General features: G+C 38.9%; 1 protein-coding gene across 1 annotated transcript in view; it reads left to right on the top strand.

Annotated features, from left to right (window-relative positions):
* CLSTN2 (calsyntenin 2) overlaps positions 1-13,355 on the top strand; it is a 1,488,165-nt gene that overhangs the window by 435,670 nt on the left and 1,039,140 nt on the right. The gene's annotated exons all lie outside the window — the stretch shown is intronic.

The following is a 13,355-nucleotide window of genomic DNA, read 5'->3' on the forward strand; positions in this document are numbered from 1 at the left end:
TAGCTTCCAGTGGCCTCTAGTGAAGACTGTCATTGCAGAGATCAGCAAACTTGATTCTCAATATGGTTTCAAAGGCAATGTGTTATGCATACATACAGTATTTGTCAGAAGCTTGTGGGTTTCTTTCTGGTTTTCTTAAGTCACATGTACTTAAATTAGCTTTAAAACAAGCCTGTGTAGTTGCAGCCATTGTGGAGCAATGCATTCTCAAAGTTCACATCGGAAACACTGAAGTTGTGCAAGTCAGTTTCCTCAGCAACTCAGTTCACCCATCTATCACTTCCAGCAGCAGCTTGGCAGCCTTACAGCCTTATAATCTTCAATGTACATAAAGTATTTGCCTCGACTGGAGATCCGACTTCACAACTTTTATTGCCAACACAACTTTTTCTACACTATGTACATCCTGACTTTTCTGTAATCAGTATTTGAATACAGCTGGCATACCTCTCCACCACCCATATGACCATGCTTGAGAGCCAGGCACCATGCTCTGTACTGTGACAGGGCAGAGTGGGAGTGCATGTGTACACAGAAAACATTTTTTTTTTCAGAAGGGGGCATGATGTAGATTGAGATGACAGGTTTGCTTTAATCATACTCTATCCAACATCACCTATAGAGAGTTTTGACAATTAATAATATACTTCATAATAAAAATAAAAATATGTACAAATTTTATTTAGTAGAACATCTAGAGTATATTTCCATCTTGTTTCTATGCTAATAAAAATGCAAAATACATTGCATAATATAGTAGTACAGAACTGCCTGTGCAGTTTTAACAAGCAGGAAAGTGTGCATACTGTAAGTGTATAATGTGGTGGTTCTTTTCTTTTGCGGCTCCCTATGTCACCCTTGCTTACAGTCTTCTTGTTTTATTGCTGTTTAATTGCTGTTGTCCTGTCCGCTTTAATCACTAAACCAGTACAAAAGGCAGTCATGGTATGTAAAATGCGGTACTCATTATCAAGATTTATAAGTCAGATGCTCTCTAATTGGTTGATAATGGTAAGTGTACTTTGCTCAGCATCATGCTTTTCTGTGCAAGAAATAAAAAAAAGAACAACATTATGCATCCAACTGTAACATCTTGTGAAAATGTTTGTATTTTATGTTCAGTATCTAATGTGAGACATAGAACTATGGTTATTTAGTCAAAGATCAGGAACAGGTGGTGAAAGACAGATAGCACAAAGTGAATGCATGGTTAGATGGAGGACTGCATATGTTTCATCCTGGCAACTTAGGAGGAGGGGGAGGGGTTGTGCATACCCCCACTTCCTTCTAAGCTGCCAGGACAGAACATCTTCAGTCCTCTATTCATTCATGCAACCCTATACTGACTCTACTGCCTTTTTTTGTACTGAAAAGAAAGACTGAGCCCAGACCTGCCCACCACCGGTCTGCTATTTTGGAAGAAATGGACTGGAGTAGTAACTGTTGGCTTGTTTTGTTAAAAATGGCAAAGTGCCGCAGAGGAATGCCATCATTCACAAAAAACACAAGCCCACAACAACATGCTTCAGCTACTATACTAATCTCTCTCAGAAAACTGAGCCTAGACCCGCCCACTTGCTTTTCTGGGAAGAGAGAATAAATTAGTGGCTGACCTGTGTTGTTGTGGGCTTGTGTTTTATTGAATGATTATGCTCTTCTCAAGTGTGGTCATTTACAGCAACACAGTAGGACATTTTCTGTAGTATGTCTCTTCTGAAATAGCAGGTGACTGGTGGGCAGGTCTGTGCAGTCTATTTTTTTAGTACAAAGAAGGTGGCAAAGGAGGCACCATGCTGTATGATTAGATAGAGGCCTGCAGATGTTCAATCTTGGCAGTTCCTTTTCCTCCTGCACAGAAAGTTAATTATAAATCCTTCTCCTTGCTAGCAGCATGATCAGACATTGGGGGGAGGGGGAGGTGCTGTTGACCACACTAGTTTAACAACCACTGCATTGGTTTGAACAGGACCAAGTACTATGTGCACTGGGTCCCCTAAGGCAGTGGTCATCAACCCTGTCCTCAGGGCCCACCAACAGGCCAGGTTTGCAAGATAACTGAAATACATCAAAGGTGATATAATTTGCTGCTCAGTGATGCAGTATTCTAGTCTGCATTTCTGCAAGGTTATACATAAAACCTGGCCTGTTAGTGGGCCCTGAGGACAGGGTCAATGACCACTGCCCTAAGGAGATCCTTAAAGATTTTCATCTTCTGCAGCAGTAAATATGTTTGTGTGTGTGGGTTCTATGTAATACAGTGCATCTGGGTTCCAGAGAGTTGTTTACATGCAGGATCTAAACTTTGCTTGATCTCCAACCCAGTTTAAACCAAAGTTTAAATCTAAATAGTGAAAATGAAAAACCTTTCTAGTATTTAAACATTGAAATGTTGATGGATCATACTTTCTGTATGTGAGAAAAAGGGGACTGAGCTGGGTGTTCACATAAAACTATTTGCTGCTTTGACAAACTCCATAACTATGCCAGGATAGAATATTCAGGCCACAAGAAGCTAGTTTGTGTTGCCTCTATGCATTTTAGCAGTTCAAATTCTATTTTGACTGGAGTGTTCCTAAAATACAACATAAAAGGAAACTGGGGAAGTAGCTTAAAAAAACCCAGTTAAATTCTATCTGTAACTTTATAAATTGTGCTATAAAAATTACAGTCTTGTTGCAGGCAGCAGTCGGTTTTCTTTTCTGATAGTGGCAGTTAGCTAGGGGTGACACAGAAATAACATTTCTGATATGGTTCTTTGACATGAAACCAGTAAAGGTTATAATACAATATTTAAGATGGATCTGCTCTCAGGTAGTCTGTTGCACATAATTGTAATTCATTCTTCAGTAATCATGCACAGATCATTGTCTGATTACTTCTAGTATTTGATATTGTCTGATAATGTCAGTGTGATCGACACCGAGTGACTAAATGACTCTATATACTCTATACTTGACTTAATTTAGTTTGACATAATATATAAGAACTCTCGTCAGAACATGGGTAAGTACTTGATGTCAATTTTTCAAGCACCATCAAGACAAATATGCGTTCAAAGACATGGCAGGAAGGATGATTTACTTAATGATATTGATAGCAATGGATTGATTTAAGTGAATTCACATTCTACCAACCCTTTTAGGCTGAAGTTGCAATGTGCGTAGATAAAATGTTTTTTGTACTTCATGTTACCTTGTCAAATGCTATAGTCTAATGGTCTGTTCACACCAGTGGGTATGTCAGGGTCCATATAATGTGCACATACTAATGTGCGTTTGTGTAGGAGTGGTATGTTATCTTTTTTTTACTTTATTGAAATGAAAAAAAAATGGCACTCCATACAACTCTCTAGGTACAATAGCTTGTCCCACTTGTTTTTGTGCATTGCTCTTCATAAAAAGAGCAGACGTGTTGCATCAGTACACAACACCCACCAATGCAAATGCATGGTGTGGCTGGGGCACAAAGAAAATAATAGTTTTTTTGTGCTTATGCACTGAGCCTGTATGGATCAATGCAGATTAAAGCAACAAGGTCTAAACAATATATATATATAATTTGAGATTTAGTGCACATAGGTTATGTTTTTGTTTTTCTTTTTATATTGAAGTTTTAATCAATACAGCCAAGGTGGGTGACAGGTTGTGAGGTGTGCCGCACTTCCTGCAAATCCTTGCAACATTATGTAAAGCAGTAGGATCCTGGGTTCCACTTTTTCCTATAAGATATTGTAAATTACATCTTATACATACAAAATGTTGTAGCACATCCAATCTACAGTTAAACAACTCTTTGCTAGTTCAACTTTTTTCCTATAAGAAGTTATAAATTATGGTTTTTATCTATGATACCAGAAAAAGTCAGTAAAATATAAAGAATTGGATTGTTCTTTGTATTAAAGAATATGTATACCCAACAATTAATATTCCTGATATGTGCCTGGTGTATCATGTAATTGTATGAAAAAGTATCCCGTTCTCTTTGTATTGCTTCCTTTGTGTTAAATCCCCGCTGTTCCTCCCAGTCCCTCTGCTTTCCTATCAAAAGCTAACCATACTAAGCAGAAGAACACATCTTGGTCAGTTTTCTAGCTATGCTGGGAACACAGCCTGCTCTCCTCCAATGATCATACTTGTCCTGACAACCCCCCCCATCCACACAGCCATTCACTAGGAAGCTCAGTGTACTGTTGCTTCTCCCCCCTAGCTCTTATGCAGTTGAAAACAGAGAGAATGTGATCACTTACAAATAAAGGGAAAAAAGGTATTTATATATTTTTTTGTATCTATACACAAATGTTTTGCCTTTCATTTCTATTTCCTGAATGGGTTGATTTACAAGGCAATCGTTTACAATCACCTTAAAGTGGATGTAAACCCTCACATATACCCAGTGACGTGAACAGCCTCAGATGATACAACAACTCAGATGATACAACAAAAGGCCACCCATGCTCAGACCCAAGCAGCACTCAGTCCCCAATGTTCCAGAATACACAAATACAATATGCTCATGGGACTTTTAGTGAGTGGTGCTCAAGTAAAATCATGCAACAAATATATATAAAAAAATACGAAAATGTTTTATTCAAGTTGACATAAAAAACATGTATACACTTCTACATGGATTTTATCACAATAACAAATAGTTTCACCAACGTATATATAATATATCAGTGTAGTAAATAATGCATTATTCATTAATGGGAGCTGTAATCTCTATGCATTTCATGGGACAACGCCCACTTCATCAGGAGACAGCTGTAGTTGGTTTATGTATACATCTGTGGAAAGACCATGTCAATATACAGAAAAATTAAGTTAAAAAAAAAGGAAAATGCAACCAGATCATATTAGAAGATACCTTAATTTAAATGGATAGAATCCAGTGTTATACACTGAATATAATCACATGGAAGTTAGTGACGTACAAAACAAGATCACATGGTAGAGGCCAACCAAGATAACAGGTAAATCTTAATGCTGTAAAAAACTTTACTGTGCATGGAATAAAAAAAGAACAAAATTACGCATCCAACTGTAACTTCTTGTAAAAATGTTTTTATTTTATGTTCTGTGTCTAATGTGAGACACAGAACCTTGGGTATTTGGTGAAAGATCTAAGCTAATTACCGACCAAAGGATTTAATATTAAATTTCATGAGATTTCTCTCCAGCAAAGGCCGCAGATTGTGTGGCCAACATCAGTCTCTTAGCTGGAAGTCTCTACTGCGTAAGGATACATTCCACTATTGTTGAATCGAACTGAGATGAGGGATCATAGAATCAGGAACAGGTGGTAAAAGACAGTGTCACTTTTCATGAATACTCTCCTGTGTGGATTTTCATTTTTCTTCTTAACCAAGTAAACAATTCCTTGTCTGACATGCTACACGGGGAGTCTCACTTTCTGGCAGCTCAATACTAATCTTACAATACAATGACTTTCACTGTCTGAGGAAAACAGTCCTCATTATTTTACAGATCATACATAAGTTACAGCCTGATAATGACCAGAAATGCAAGAGCTCTGTCATCGGTAGACCTATTAAATAAAGCCGAACAGCATGGAGCCAGGTACAGCCAACCCTCAGGAAACAATAAAACATAATCTCGCGTGATAAGACTTTAGTAAAAATAAATTTTAATGATTTGTGTTAGTGTATCATAAATAAATAGCTTATTAAAAAGGGCTAAAATGACAAATGACGTAGGACGCTACAGGTAATGGAGCTTGGATTGTGTGGCAGCAAATGAGATCATGTTACAAGACACTTAAACATTGCTGCCACATGGGAGCCATCTTTACATAATCCAGCATTCAAAGATCATAAGAAAATGAGGGGAATAACTGCGCTACAGTGAAATACATAAACAATAACAATTATAGCCGCGATTCATCTATGTAACACAAACACAGTGAAATTAAATAAGAAAAAAAGGGGGGTTGAATCGCGCTAAAACAGATTGGTGATCATACACATCATCACCAAACCAAATATTTAGAACTAAGTGAAGAGTTCCCCTTTAGTGTATACATAATATACAAAACACATGTCAAATGAATAATCAATCCAAAAATAAAATGTTCAAAGTGATAATAAAAAGTCCATGTATAAAAAATAAATCACCCAAGTGATATGAAAGTATCTTAAAAAAAATTCCAAAAAAACATAAATTCTTGCTGTCAGAAGAAAAAAGCGTGCTTGCTCCACCACCGTGAAATCAGACTGGCCGCTTACCAGAAACTCATGATCCCCCATTACAGAGGATCAGAGAAAGCTGTTTGTTAATACTGCTTCAAACCACGACCAATGGATCAGAGACCTTATACCGAGATGGGACATCAAAGACTGCAGGGTCAGGCTAAAGATGTTCACACTGACAGGTACTCAGACATCAGCCCACAGCATTGCAGATACGGTCATAGAAGGAAAAAAAGGCTCCATATAGTGTAAAATCATTGACTTTATCGGATAAGTAAAAAGTTAAACTCACATGTTAGTAGACAATAGTAGGCATGTAGTCTAGTGAAAGGTATAGACTCTAGAAAGAGAGACATAATTTTGCTCTTGTGCAAACCATTGGTAAGACCTAATCTAGAGTATGCAATTCAGTTTTGGTCACCAGTTCACAAAAAGGATATTGGAGAGTAAGTTCAGAGAAGGGCAATCGAACAGATAAGAGGCATGGAGGAGCTCAGCTATGAGGAAAGATTAGATGAACTTGGTGTTGAGTTATTCACTCTAAGGTCATCACACAGGACAAGGAGACACTTTTTACATGTGGGGTAAAGAGATTTAACCTCAAAATACAGAAAAGGTTTCTTCACATTAAGATCTGTGAAAGTATGGAATAAACTCCATCAAGAACTAGTTCTGGCCTAGTCAGTAAACATGCACAGATAAACAAACATCAAGGAAGAAACCTTAACAAGTTTTGCACAAAGTTATTAGTCATAAGGAAGAGCTCTTTACAATTGAGAACATATTGGGGGTTATTTACTAAAGGAAAATCCACTGTGCTGTACAAGTGCACTTGGAAGTACAGTCGCTGTAGATTTGAGGGGGACATTAAAGGAAAATAAAAAACAGCATTTTAGCTTGCACATGATTGGATGATAAAATCAACAGAGCTCTACCTCATTTCAGATCTTCCCCTCAGATCTACAGCGACTGCACTTCCAAGTGCACTTGTAGTGCAGAGTGGATTTGCCTTTAGTAAATCAACCCCACTGTGTGAAAACCCATCAAGAGTCTATATCTTTTAAGACAAGAAAGTATTTTGCTAGTTTCAAAATCTGTAGCTTAGCACTGCATTCTATTATTAACGTGGTATTAAAACCAAAAGCAAACATTTATTTTCTTGCAGCTTACCAATTGCTGGAATTCTTACAATAATCAGTTTTTATTTATTCATGTAAAACCTTTATCCCAAAAAACAAAAAAAATATTGTTTGTGTAAAGGCAGTGTGAGCTGGAGTTTGGCTTTGATTTGTTAGTGTATCTAAATCTGCTAGTGCATCTAACACACCACTCCTCCCAGGCTGACAATGCTGCTGAACTAAGGTGGCTCTGTGCTCTTTCATCCAGAGTGAGGGTACTCTAATACAGGGGGTTGTGTTACTGGCCAGATCACCAGGTGAAAACAGAAGGAAAAAAGCCTAATTCAGCCACCACATCTAAGGATTGGTAAAGCTGCAATATATTACAATTTTGGTCTTGGTTTAAAGGACAAGTTCACCTTTTCGGGCAGAATTTCACATTTCATAATAAATAGAAGCAGTGCCCAATGCCATTTCTGGTCCAGCCACCCCAATATGTTTTTCTCTCACTTCCCATCCACAGGAGGTTTAAAATCTTGTCAATTTATTTTAATTTTTAAAATGTTTTTCAGATTCCATCACTTCCTGTAGATGGTTTCAGCATTCTCTTCCTGTAGGCCATCTCCCAGAAGCCTTCACTTCCTTGTTGAATCATAGAAGAGGGTGTGATAGGGTGTGTTCACCAATCCGGACCACACCTCCCTCATTACAATACTACTTTACACCCACATCCTATACAATCTGATTGTACAATCTCCTCTTGCTCTCCCATCAGCTATGTAGTCTGATTTGATACAAACTGAATGAATTGGTCAGGTGGGTCTTCCTATTCCACAGTTCTGGTAAATCTAAAGGAAATTGTACAGAGATTGTAAAATCAGCTTGAATAGTGTATGGGCATCTTTACATAAGCAGAAGTGGACAGAGACACTCAGTTGTCATGCCTCATTCACATCTACACATAGTGAAAACTCACATTACCACATGTTTGTTTTGGACACTTTGCAGCATTTTCACTCGTCATGTGTAGGGCAGCCCATTCACTTTACTGGGCTGCCCTACACACAACAATTGCCCAGAAAGGCTCAAGAACTTTTTTTGGAGCAGAGCATGTTGCGTTACCGTTGTTTTTGGTGAGTTTGCCACACTTGGGGTGCCTTTAACATTGGGGGTGCAGCGTTTCCGAAATGCTTGGCAAACCACACATTTTCTGTGGACTTTGCCGTGCGTTGGGGGAGACACACAGATATGAATTGAGCCTCAATGTAAATGCACCAAATTCACTTTCAGGCCCCATCCACACCTAGAGTAGAGGGAGCACATTTTTTTGGGCTCTTTTTTCCAATGACACACATTGATATCAATAGGCTGCACTACATGTGGCAAAGTAGCTCATGGGACATTTTGGCAAAGGTGTGAGTTGCATGTTTTTTACTGTGTTTTTACTGTGTTTGTCGCCTGTTTTTTAATGTGTGTTTGCTTCTGTGTTTGGTGTGCTGTTAACAATTAATGACACTGAGAGTGCAACTAGGTAATTTTAGGTGTATAAATGTGGCCATACACTATGCAATCTGATTGTACAATCTCTGTACAGTCTCCTTTAGATTTCCCAAATCTATATAATAGAAGGACACACCATCTATCCAATCACTTTGTATCCCATCAGGCAGGCCCTTGCACTACATCAGGGGTGTCCCGTGGGCTGCGTGCAGCCCCAGGGAGTTTAGCATGCAGCCAGAAAGCTTTTATTTTTCTGCAACAGAGGTACATTAATGGTATATTGGTACCTAGGGGAGCTGGATTTTAGAAAAAAATAAAGTGAACTTAGCCTTTAATACTGCTTTAAAGTGGTTCTAATGCATTAAGATAAAAAACTTTCTGTGTTCAGCAGCCTCCCTCAGCCCCCCTTAATACTTACCTGAGCCCCATCTCGACCCAGCGATGTTGCACGAGAGACTCGGCTGTCCAGGACTTTCCCTCCTGATTGGCTGAGACACACAAGGGGCACCATTGGCTCCTGCTGCTGTCAATAAAAGTCAGTGAGCCAATGAGGAGAGAGAGGGGGCAGGGCCGATCCACGGGTCTGTGTCTGAATGGACACACAGAGCAGCGGCTTGGGTGCCCCCATAGTAGGCTGCTTGCTGTGGGGGCAATTGACAGGAGGGTCCTGCCAGAAGCGCCAGCGTGGGACTTGAGAAGAGGAGGATCTGGATTGCTATGTGCAAAACCACTGCACAGTGCAGGTAAATAATATAACATGTTTGTTATTTTTAAACAAAAAAAAACAAGATTTTAGTATCACTTTAACCCTATGCTCTATCAGAACACCTAGATCCTCTACCATTGACACCCCCAGCCCCCCCCCCCCCCTTCCAGCTGTCCCTCTCCTAGTATCTACATATGTACATTGATGATTCATGCATGTTTTTACCCCCCAAGTTCATAACTTTACATTTATCAACATTAAACCTCATTTTCCACATAGTTGCCAGTAGAATGCGTTATTACCTGTTTTATGTAAAAGTGAAAGATTTCAAAACACATTAGTCAAAAAAGTGCTAGTATAAAGTATATGTATAGCTATGGTAGCCTGTAACTGCAGTAGTATATGGGAAATGCATTGTAAATAAAGAGCAATCATATCGTGTCGCAGTGTCATAGTATCAGAACTGCACAATATTCAGTTGGAGGATTGCCCAACAGATGGATATTGATGGAAAATGTGGTCCATTCTGTATGAGGCAGCAAACATATGTAGGTTCATTTCTGCTCTATATTGCTTTTTTCATATACAGGTACATCTAAAAAAAATTTGAGTATCATCAAAAAGTTAATTTATTTCAGTAATTCAATTCAAAAAGTAAAACTCATATATTTTATATACAGTATCTCACAAAAGTGAGTACACCCCTCACATTTTTGTAAATATTTTATTCTATCTTTTCATGTGACAACACTGAACAAATTACACTTTGCTACAATGTAAAGTAGTGAGTGTACAGCTTGTATAACAGTGTAAATTTGCTGTCACCTCAAAATAACTCAACACACAGCCATTAATGTCTAAACCGCTGGCAACAAAAGTGAATACACCCCTAAGTGAAAATATCCAAATTTGGCCTAATTAGCCATTTTCCCTCCCCGGTGTCATGTGACTTGTTAGTGTTACAAGCTGATTATGATTCCAGTTTCTGTGCAGAGCTGCACCAGATTCTGCACTCTCCAGTTTAGGAAAATCAACCCCAGTGAATGCATAGCTATGATTAAAGTGAGGTTTATTTTTTTTTAAATAACAGGCATGTTATACTTACCTGCTCTGTGTTAGACCCCTTTCACACTGGGGTTGCGGCCATGGTAAAGTGCGGCTCTTTTTAGCTGCACTCTACTGCTGTTTAAACAGCGATTTTGCAACACTTTTTGGCCCCCAGCGGGGCGCTTTTAATCCCAAAAAAGGGCTTTTAAGGCACTTTGAAAGTGTGTCCATTCACACATGGAGCATGGCTCAGCCCTGCCCCCACTCTCTACTCATTGGCTCACTGGCTGTCATTCACAGTAGTGGGAGCACTTGGCTATGGCTGCTGTCTCAGCCAATGAGGAGGGAGAGACCATGTAATGCGTAAAGGTGCAAAACCTCGAGCCTTTACAACTACTTTAATTATAAACTGATAATTTCTCCAATAATGCAAAGTCCTCCTAATGGATTTACTGTATACTGATTAATTTGACAGAAAACATTTTAGCATGCTATAAGCTTTCCCAGTAAGAGCAAAAGGTAGAGAACAAGGAGCAAATACTGTGATGAGCCTGTGGAACAGATATAATCTAACAGCCTTTTGTTGCCAGCAGCAGGGCTGTATGGAGAGAGAACTTCTCTGTAGTGGATCTCCACTGGATGTGGTGGGGAAGACCTATGGAATCCTAAAGACCAGCGGTGTCCTCATGGCAAAAAATGAGCCTTCATTTCTGTGTATCAGGATTGCTAAGATCTCCAAATACAGAATGCTTTCCTTGCTTGCAGCGTTTTTATACCTATTTCACAATTTTCTTCACTGCAGGATTTACTCTGCCTAAGTTCCACCATAAATGTACATTTATGGATATGGAACATATGTCCTAATAATCACAGTTCTCATGAAAGAAATAAAGATTCATAAACATTTATTGATGCACTGCAAAGTCTAGCTACTATGTACAATGTATAACTGAAAATTCCCCAGAAAATTCGACTTTGGTTTACTGAATTCAGATTGGCTAAAATTTAACTATACTCAAATGTTACTATAAGACTGATGACATGTGGGCCACTTTGCCACCAGTGATGTTGCTGCTGGCAATTTGTCATAATGGCCAGTATCAGGATCTCTGAGTGGCTCCTGTTTGTACCTAATGGAATTGGCAGAAAATTTGGCAGTAATTTGTAGCTCCCATTGCTAGCAATCGAGGTTAAACAAAATTTGGGTCAGTGACAGAGCAGCAAATTGCTGAATGAGAATAACTCCATGGGGCAAACAGACATATTCTTAGCAATCCTGGCACTGGGGATTTTGTAGCTAGTGGCAGAATTGCTTATCTGTCATCAGCTTTAACTGTCTTAATGGCCCAGCATTGCTCACAAAGCCTAAGCATCTGGTATTATGATCCCTGTTGAAAGGAAAGGATCAACCTTCAGTTTGACTGATCTTGCTTTTCAACAGAGATCATGTGACTTGGTGCCAAGGCCTTCACACATAAAGATAACTCTAACGGGAGCCTAGAGCAGTATTTTTTTCGGGGGGGGGGGGGGGGGGTACCTTGTGTATTTTAACCCTACTTCTATTCTATATTTATCCATCCCAGCAAGACTATTACCATAGCTTGATGTTAATATTTGCATATATGCCTACTATAAATCAGTTTCTAGCTTCTGTACTTTGCATATAGTCATTGCAATATTGTGCTTTATGAAATAAGCTGGAATATGCACTGTGCTTTGATTGTGATTCATATACATGCATAGCTTGGTTTTTGATTGTCATGTTCAGAAATATGTAAAGCATGCTGAATTAATTATCCGAATAAGCAGCCCAGGAATTGCTAATGTATGTTCAAGCAATTCCCATTCTATCCATGGTTGGGTAAGCATATTCACTGGCTATCTATTTGGATCCAGCAGCAGAATTTTGCATTAATCTGCAGCTCTTTGACACAAACTGTGAAGGCAGATCCTGCCAGGCTGGGTGATTATCCACTGGGTTTATTTTACAAGCTAGAGTGGAGAAAGCCAGCAGTCAACATTAAAGAGCTCTTTCACTGTAGCTACCTAGAGCAACTAAAGCATATTTTCAGATAGAGATGTAAATATGTCTGAAAGAGCAAGTGGATGGCACCCATGTGATGTAGGCTTTTTAGAAGCACTAGGAGCAATATATTGTGCAGCATTACTGAGGCAAAAGGAGATGTAGCCAAGCCATTACTACCTGTCTGCTTGTACCTCTGATATACAAAGGGCATCTTAGGCTAGAAAGATATATAAATTGCTCAATGACACATGTATCTTGCTGTAGAATTAATGTCCATGTAATGAAAAATGCAACAGAACAACCCAAAATTGCTCAAGGTATTTCTGGGAGATAAACAAGGCATTAAACTTTATCAGTATTATACATAAGATGACTATTGTGCTTATGTTTGATGGCTTAAAGTACTGAAGAGCGCTAACCATGAGTAGATAAACCTTACTGCTCCAGGCCGGACCATTTGTACCGTGGTTCTTCTACACATCCAGCTCATCACTGAAACAACAGAATGATGACATTCCAAATAATGTTGCAAATGATTATATTTCATCAGATGAGGTACAACAAGTCCAGTCCCCCCAGGCTCTACACAATTTTCCTAACATTTTTTTCCTTCCCCATCACTTGCCCTTTTACTCCTTCCTTACTAAATGAAAATGTTTATATTTTGAATACACCTATTCTGAACAGCTTACTTATCTGATGACTGGACTATTTATTCCATTCAGGGAACCTGGACCATGGACTGGGTATGAC

The sequence above is a fragment of the Aquarana catesbeiana genome, linkage group LG04 (assembly GCF_042186555.1).
Source record: "Aquarana catesbeiana isolate 2022-GZ linkage group LG04, ASM4218655v1, whole genome shotgun sequence".
Classification (NCBI taxonomy): Eukaryota; Metazoa; Chordata; class Amphibia; order Anura; family Ranidae; genus Aquarana; species Aquarana catesbeiana.